This window comes from Plecotus auritus, assembly GCF_963455305.1.
Source record: "Plecotus auritus genome assembly, chromosome: 4".
In the NCBI taxonomy this organism is placed as follows: domain Eukaryota; kingdom Metazoa; phylum Chordata; class Mammalia; order Chiroptera; family Vespertilionidae; genus Plecotus; species Plecotus auritus.
In genome coordinates this window covers 118,775,969-118,784,413 of record NC_137775.1, presented here as the reverse complement: position 1 = coordinate 118,784,413, position 8,445 = coordinate 118,775,969, and positions in this window count along the sequence as shown.

Genomic DNA, 8,445 nt, shown 5'->3' with positions numbered 1-8,445 from the left:
GACCATATCTGGCAAATGGATGTAAAGCATTATACTTCCTTTGGACGCCTTGGGGCATTACATGTCTCTGTAGACACCTTTTCAAAAGTAATATGGGCTACTGCATCTACAGGAGAAATGGCAAAACGGGTTATTAATCATTGCCTAGCTGCTTTTGCCGTCATGGGAGTTCCAAAAATTACTAAAACTGATAATGGGCCTGCTTACACAAGCTGTCAATTCCAGGAATTTTGTAAAAGATGGAAAATTCAGCACATTACAGGAATACCATATAATTCCCAAGGACAGGCCATTATTGAATGACAGCATCTGTGGCTAAAATCTCAACTTGAAAAACAAAAAGGGGGGATGATGGAGAAATCACCTGCGGGTAGGCTGCACCAAGCCTTAATTACTTTAAATTTTTTCACTTGCGATGCTGATGGAAAGACACCCATGGAGCTACATTGGTGTCAGAATAAAACAAAAGAAAGTGGTCTAGTTAAATGGAAAGATCCTGAATCTGGTTTATGGAAGGGACCCGATCCATTATTAACCTTTGGCAGAGGGTATGCTTGTATATTTCCAGAGAATTTTTTCCAAACCCGTGTGGATTCCTGCTAGAAATATTAAACTGCAAAAGGGATCCAAGAGAGAAACTAGCCAGACTAATGAGGACCTTGCGCCTGGAGCCACACCATGCAGCTGCAGACAATCAACTACCTCAGCCACAGAGAGCAGCAACTCCAAGCAATCCACTGAAGATGAGGAGCAGGAGGAGTATCAGCCGGACAACAAACAGCCCGGAGACCACCTGGGGCATGGTAAAGAAGACGGTACAGACGCCTGAGAACGTCTTTCTTGCCATGCTAGCAGTAATCAGCTGTACGGTAATATTACCTGGGAAAAATGGGGAAGTATTTTGGACTTATGTTCCTGACCCTTCATGGGTAAGACCCCTTACATGGGCTGATCCCCCGCCTAATGTAGTTACCAATAATACCAAACACCTTGGTCATCCAGGAGGAACATGGGTGGGGCAGGGAAGTATAATTACACAGGTGTTGCCAGCCAGCTTCCCTTTCGTATGACACAAAATCAAAACACTTCTCCTTTGTGTGTAAAATTAAAGAGAGGCTTCTGGCTTGCATGGACACCAAAGGAGGGAAGGTAAAAGCAAAAACAAAACAAAACACGTAACTAAGACCTTGTCTATACAAAAAGAAATTGCCAGCCAGTTTGAAATTGAATTGCCATGGCCTAGAGCAAAGAATATCCTTACATGATATTATTCTACAATATTATTATAATTTTTGATATTTTACAAGAGCATATTGTACAATTATCCCAAACAAACTTACAAACTAATTCTTAGCATGTTTGGCAGCATTTTAAAAAAGGACATGAAAGGATTTAATCCTTTCCAGAAAGGAATTAAGGCACTGGGAAGGCACTTAAGCATTCTATATTGGCCTCTCTTGCCCTTTTTGCCAAGAGGGACCCTCTTCTCACAATCCAATTGCCCACAGCTGTTGCATGAGCTTTCTGTTCATACTGAGCTTGAAGCCTGGTGGTGGCTGGTACCATGGATCTGTCTCTCGCCCAGTGGGGTGAGCTGGGCCCTCCCTGGAGAAGAAACCTGAGTTCCCTGAGATATGTGATCAGTGCTGGGGCCCTGCCAGCAGGCGAGGGGATCCCAAGGCAGGTGCTGGGCGTGGAGGCCACGGGGGCATAGGCTACCAAGGAGACAGAACTGAACCTCACATCACCCTGCTTGGCCCCGGAGGATGGCTGGTTAGCCAGAGACGGGTAAGATCCCTCAGGGAAGGAACAACCTAAGACAGGCACAGTCGCAGAGGGGCCATCAGGAGAGAACTTGGGGAGTCAACAGAGGTGGGGCACAGACCCTCACCCCACCCCCCCAACATTGCAGGGGTTTGAACCCCCACCCCTTCTGAGGGAGGTCTCCTGCCCCCATGGCTGCTTTGCTCCCCACGCCCAGCTCAGATCGGGACCCAGGCAACAGACAGAGACTTGGCCAACAGCAGCTGCCCTATATCTAAATCCAGCCTAGCACCAGGAATGCTCAGGGCCTACTCAAGAATGCAAATAATCCTTTCCACTAATATTTACAGGGTAAACTAAGATTGTTGGTAGAGTATTAAATTTGACAGTAAATTAGTAGTTAAGTTTTCAGATTAATTTAAATTGGCTAATTGAAATAAGTGAATATTCAAGAAAATTTAATTGTACTGGACAAAAAGCTGTTCTTAAAATATTAACTAAAATTTCTATTGGAAGTTTATCTCATAATAAAATTGCTTAACATGCAAAGAACCTAAAGCAGTCATATTTGTGTGCAAAAAATTAAAATTTAAATTTATCAGGACTGCATTATAAAATTTACAAAAGCCTCCATTAATCAAAAAAACGGGGGATAGTGGAAAAATATCATGTAAGGAAAAATATCCTGTAAGTAAATTACATCTAGAAAAAAATTTTACTTTGAAAATTAATTTTCATTTGTAATGCTAACAGCAAGACACCCATGAGAAACACACATGATATTAAAATAAGCCAAAGGAAAATCGTTTGGGCAAAAATAAAAAGGGATCCCAAGTCAAATTTATAGAAAAGATTCCTTTATTAACTTTTGGTCGAGAATATGTTTGTATATTTTCAGAAAACAACTCCAAGACCATGTGGATTCCTGCAACAGAGAGGAATTGATGGGAATGTTCCAGCCATGAAGACAAGAGGAGAAACAGTCCAGAGATGGAAGACACTGATGACACCTTGCCACGCTAGCAGTCAGCAGCTGTGCATCGCTGCAGGTTGCCCAGGACCAAACCAGAGAGGGTCGGACCTGCGTTACCACCATTTGTCCACCATCCAGATATCATTGTTGACATGTACACATAAGGAACTGTTTGACATTGAAACTGGCACTCAAAAAACTGTTGGCCCAGAAAGAAACTTACTACAGGCTGATTCATTTGCCTCTCAGCATAACCATTATTGCTTGTCTCATTTTTTGTTATTATATGTTTATTTCTAGTCTGCAGATGCAAGATTTTTTAAAGAAAAGAAACAGGGGAGATGCCAGATAAGATCATTGTCTCACTAACAGAAAGATGTGGACAGGAAACCCGGAAGGCTGGTCAACAACCTTAATTGCTCTAATCACTCACTGTTTAGTTGAAACATTGTTAGCTGAAGCAGCCTCCGCCTCTGTTTGTCTTATGTAAATTTCTGTTATTTGAGTTTCCTGCCTAAGGGCTATGGGTGTATCCCATAGTCTCAATAAAGGGGATAGCAAGGCCAGAGCAGTGTGTAGTCCTCCCCCTAGAGGTGGGCTCCTGCCTGGCCCCCAATATTCCCAAATTAATACTTTTCTAGTCTTTTCATTTGTGTGTGGAATCCAAACCCTGAACCGGAACCCTGAACCACGCGGGACGTAAAAGGGGTTCCTACAACCTTCTACTTTGCAGCATACTTTACAGATTGTTCTATTATGTGCTACAAGTACCAGTCTGTCTTTTCCACAGGGCTTTTCATTGTTCTGGGGGCGGGGACTACAGCATCGGGAGCACAGTTCTAAAGCACATACAAATAACATCTATCAAAAAAACAAGGATATGACCTTGTATGTTTTTTTGTTGATGTTTGAAACTAATATGTACGGTTCATTTATTTACATTAATTAATTTTCAATAATCCTATCTAATAGGGAATATGCTAATTGACCATCATGCCCTCACAAAGATGGTGGCGCCCACAGCCAATAAGGAGGGAATATGCTAATTGACTGCCACACCCTCGAAGATGGCAGCGCCCATAGCCACAAGATGGCGGTGCCCAGTCCCCTCAGCCTCCCAGCCACCCAGGGCCAGCCAGAGGGATGACCAAACAACTGAATAAGCAGGCTGCGTGGGGCAACCAGGCGAGCAGGGGGGTTAGTGAGGGACGATCAAACAACTGAACAAGGGGTGACTAGGTAGGCAGGGGGGCTGTGAGGGGTTACCAGGCTGGCAGGGTGGGCAGTTGTGGGTGACCAGGCAGGCAGGGGGGGCAGTAAGAGGCAACCAGGCAGGTGGGGGGAATGCAGTTGGGGGCAACTAGGCCAGCAGGGGGTGCAGTTGAGTGCGATTAGGCTGGCGGGGGGGGGGGGGGAAGCAGTGAGGGGTGACTAGGCCAGCAGGGGGAGGCAGTTAGGGGCAACCAGGCTGGCAGAGGTGGGTAGTTGGGGGAAACATGGCCAGCAGCAGAGGGCAGTTAGGGGTGAACAGGCTGGGGGGGGGGGCAGTTAGGGGCAACCAGGCAGGCAGGTGAGTGATTAGGAGCCAGTGGTCCAGGATTGTGAGAGGGATGTCCGACTGCCGTCCCCCGAGGGGTCCCAGATTGGAGAGGGTGCAGGCTGGGCTCAGGGGACGCCCCCCCCCCCCCCCACTGCACAAATTTCATGCACAGGGCCTCTAGTATTTTCATAAGTATATAGTATGCTATAATCTATCCCAGGTGATAGAAATATAATGATGAATTTTGAAAAGAGAATTAAACACACAGTTGCTTAAACATTGTATCCTATCTCATTATTTGATGCCTTTGCTTGAAATGTCCTCCCTTGTAATATCCATACTCATTTCAAGCACTTGCTTCCCTGAGAAGTCTAGCTGAATGGACTTTAAAATAACACTGTCTTTATCTTCTATGTGCCTCATCCCTACCTCTATTACAACACTTAGCGCACCTTAATCACATCCTGTTCTGTAAAAGCTTGTCATTCCTACAAGACTTGGAAGATTGGGCAGTCACATTCTAATTTTCTTATTCAAATTTATATCCTCATCTAAGCACAATCCAACCAAATACCAACACAATAATTGACACACTAATCTATGTTGAATAAGCAGTGATATGCTTTCACCTTAATAGATGCATAAGTTTAATAATTAATTTTGGGAAAAGTTTTTCAAAGGCCACATGAATTAAATCAGTGATGTAATTAATAACAAAACACTATTATTCATTTGGTTCATGTTTCTTCTCCTTCCCCTTTCTGATATCAATAAATTGTGATACATAGATTATATTAATTGAAGCAGATTTTACCTTAATTTGAGGTTAAAACATTTTCAAAATTCATTTCTGAATGGATCATTGATTGTGTGAAATCTATCATTTGGATAATATAACAGACATTTATTGAATGGCCTCATGTTTACTGAACTTGAATTTCATTGGCATGCAGATGAACCACAATAGAGATACCAAGAAAGCAGAGAAAGTGGAAATCCTGAGAGATTATTTAAGGAAATAAATAGGATTGATTGGCATATTAGATGAAGCTACAGGGTGAAGGAGACAGAAAAAAAATCTACCTGTCTAATCTTAGGAATCAGAAGAATGATAGTTTCTCAAAGCAAAATTGAGGAGTAGGTAAAAAATAAATATCCTGGGAGGGCAGGAGAATTTATGTAGGGACATGCTTATTTCATATAACCAGCTTATCATTCATATGGAAACACTACATAGGCCATGTGAATATAAAATTAAATGGTCAATGAGAGGACATAGATGTAAATGTGATGATATCATCAAAATATTAAACACTACCTAAAGAAATACCAAGTAATCTGACATTTGTGAGCCCTCAAAGGAATGGCTTTACTAAGTACAGTCAATGGGCCCCGTGAGCTCAGCTCAGGGCTTCTGGCTGAGTGGCACTCCCCCTGTGGGAGCACACTGACCACCAGGAGATAGCTCCTGCATTGAGCGTCTGCCTCCCGGTGATTAGTGTGCATCATACCGACTGTTCCACCGTTTGGTCGATTTGCATATTAGCCTTTTATTATATAGGGTGTATATATATATATAGCCATAATCCATAACATAAACTAACTCTTAGAAACTTAAAATATATTAGCAATTTCTGATTGAAATGTAGAAAATAAAATTGAAAACATTTCTAGAAAAGAACAAAAATACAATGATAGAGCCCAGACAGCATGGCTCAGTGGTTGAGCTTTGACCTATGAACCAGGAGGTCACAGTTTGATTCCCAGTCAGGGCATGTGCCCAGATTGTGGGCTAGATTCCTAGTGTGGGGTGTGCAGGAAGCAGCCAATCAATGATTTTTTCTCTCTCATCATTGATGTTTCTATCCCTCTCTCCCTCTCCCTCTCTCTGAAATCAATAAAAATATATATTTTTAAAGACAGTGATAGTGTTAACATAAAAACATTCAAACCTGTAAAGACTTTTTTGTGAGTTTATTGGAGACAGACTGTTGACAATTGCTGGGAAGCAGAATCTCATAGTGAGAAGGCTAATCCCTATTTTGTAAACCTACTGTTTGGAATTCTCTGCTGTTTTTTTTAGACGGCCTCTTATTCTAAAAAAATAACTTTGCTTTCTAGCCTGCTTTAGCCTGCTTGAATAACGAGGAAGATAAACTTAGCTGTCTGACCTTGTAGGCTAGGGACTAGATATGCCCATAATTTCAATGCCATGCCAGGTGCATTTTTTAATTGGATAGAACTGTGTTGTTTTCAAGGCCAGCAGCGAGATAACCACTAAGTGCACATAGGGCTGGCTCTTTAATAAAAAGGGAAGTTCTGCTTGTAGCCTTGCTTAGAATTTGAATTCATTTTCTCTAAGCCCACTGGTGAATAAAGTGTGACTCCAAACTCTTCGAGCATTGCTTGATTTATTCCGGTTCTCTGTAACATTATTGGTTCCCTGAGATTCTGGGAAAACCAACCCATGCTTGGCTTTTTAGCCTCTGGTGAGTGGACCGGGTTTTGGGCCCGGGGGCACTGGACGGGCCTCCGGGAGACGCTGCTCTGCTGAATTAGCAGAATTAAACCAGGGGACTCCAGGTGCTCCCGGACCTCAGCTCAGGACTCGGCTGGCATCTGGAGAGAGTGGATGGACACTTCTGGACCTGTCGACAGAATCGGTAATGTAGGGGCCCCGTCAGTTCAGCCCACTCCAAGTGAGTGGAAGGGGGAGCTTGATCACCTCCCCAGAAGCCATACGACTTCCTCAGGCAAATTAATCAGGAATCAAGAATTGGGTGGATTGTTGTTTAAACTCTGAGAGAATGTCTGGTGAAAGTGTGTGAGTGTGGAGGGAGAGGGCCTGCCCTCTCCTCTTTTTTGTGTGGCTCCATGACTTCGGTTATGGAGTCCGAATGGGCCCCAACCTGCGGTTCCATGATTCGTCATATGGCATAACGGTGACTCACCCCCACGTGGAGGTGACCAGGTCCGGGGTTTATACGAGTGCACCTTAGCTAAGACGAATCTAAGCTCCCAAGGGATGCGGCTGGGGGGCATCTGAGTGAGGATTTGTGAAAATAGGTCACCCCCTCCCTTGTCTGTCTCACGCCACTGATATCATGGGGTCGGGACAGAGTAAACCCACTGTTCTCAATTGCATGTTGAAAAATTTTAAAAAGGGATTTGATGGGGATTATGGAATTAAAATGAATTCTGAAACACTGAGGAGATCCTGTGAATTAGAATGGCCATACTTCGGGGTTGGCTGGCCCTCGGAAGGCTCTTTAGATGAAGGACTGGTCAGGGCAGTCTGGAATGTAGTCACAGGAGACCCTGGACACCCAGATCAGTTTCCCTACATACACAGCTGGTTAGAAATTGCTCAAACCTTGCTGCCTTGGGTCCGGTTCTGCGTGTGTAAGAAGGGACAGAGTAAGGTTTTAGTAGCAGGAGTGAAGAGGCAGGCAGGGCAGGTGCAGGCTAAGGAGAGGCAGGCAGGACAGGAGCAGGCTAAGGAGAGGCAGGCAGGGCAGGAGCAGGCTAAGGAGAGGCAGGCAGGGCAGGAGCAGGCTAAGGAGAGGCAGGCAGGGCAGGAGCAGGCTAAGGAGAGGCAGGCAGGGCAGGAGCAGGCTAAGGAGAGGCAGGCAGGGCAGGAGCAGGCTAAGGAGAGGCAGGCAGGGCAGGAGCAGGCTAAGGAGAGGCAGGCAGGGCAGGAGCAGGCTAAGGAGAGGCAGGCAGGGCAGGAGCAGGCTAAGGAGAGGCAGGCAGGGCAGGTGCAGGCTAAGGAGAGGCAGGCAGGACAGGAGCAGGCTAAGGAGAGGCAGGCAGGGCAGGTGCAGGCTAAGGAAAAGCAGGCAGGAGAGGAGAAGCAAGTCCCTCAGAAGGAAGTTCAACCCCTATTCTACAGGACCCCCCCGAGGAAGTCCCAACAGTGTTACCGCCTCCATATGAGCCACAGGCAGCACCAAGTGCCCCCTCTGCTAGCCTGGAAGGTCCGGAAAGTCTGGAAACACCGCCTCCCTCCGTCTCCCCTCAACCAGGCTTCCAGAGCCGGTTGGGCGGCGCTTGCGTTCAGCAGATCAAGGGCCCAAGCCACAACCAGCAAGTCAGATGCCTCTCAGGGAGATTCAGGGTGCCCAAGTGCTTGTTGAAGATGGGACCTTACAGGAATGAAGGCCGGTCT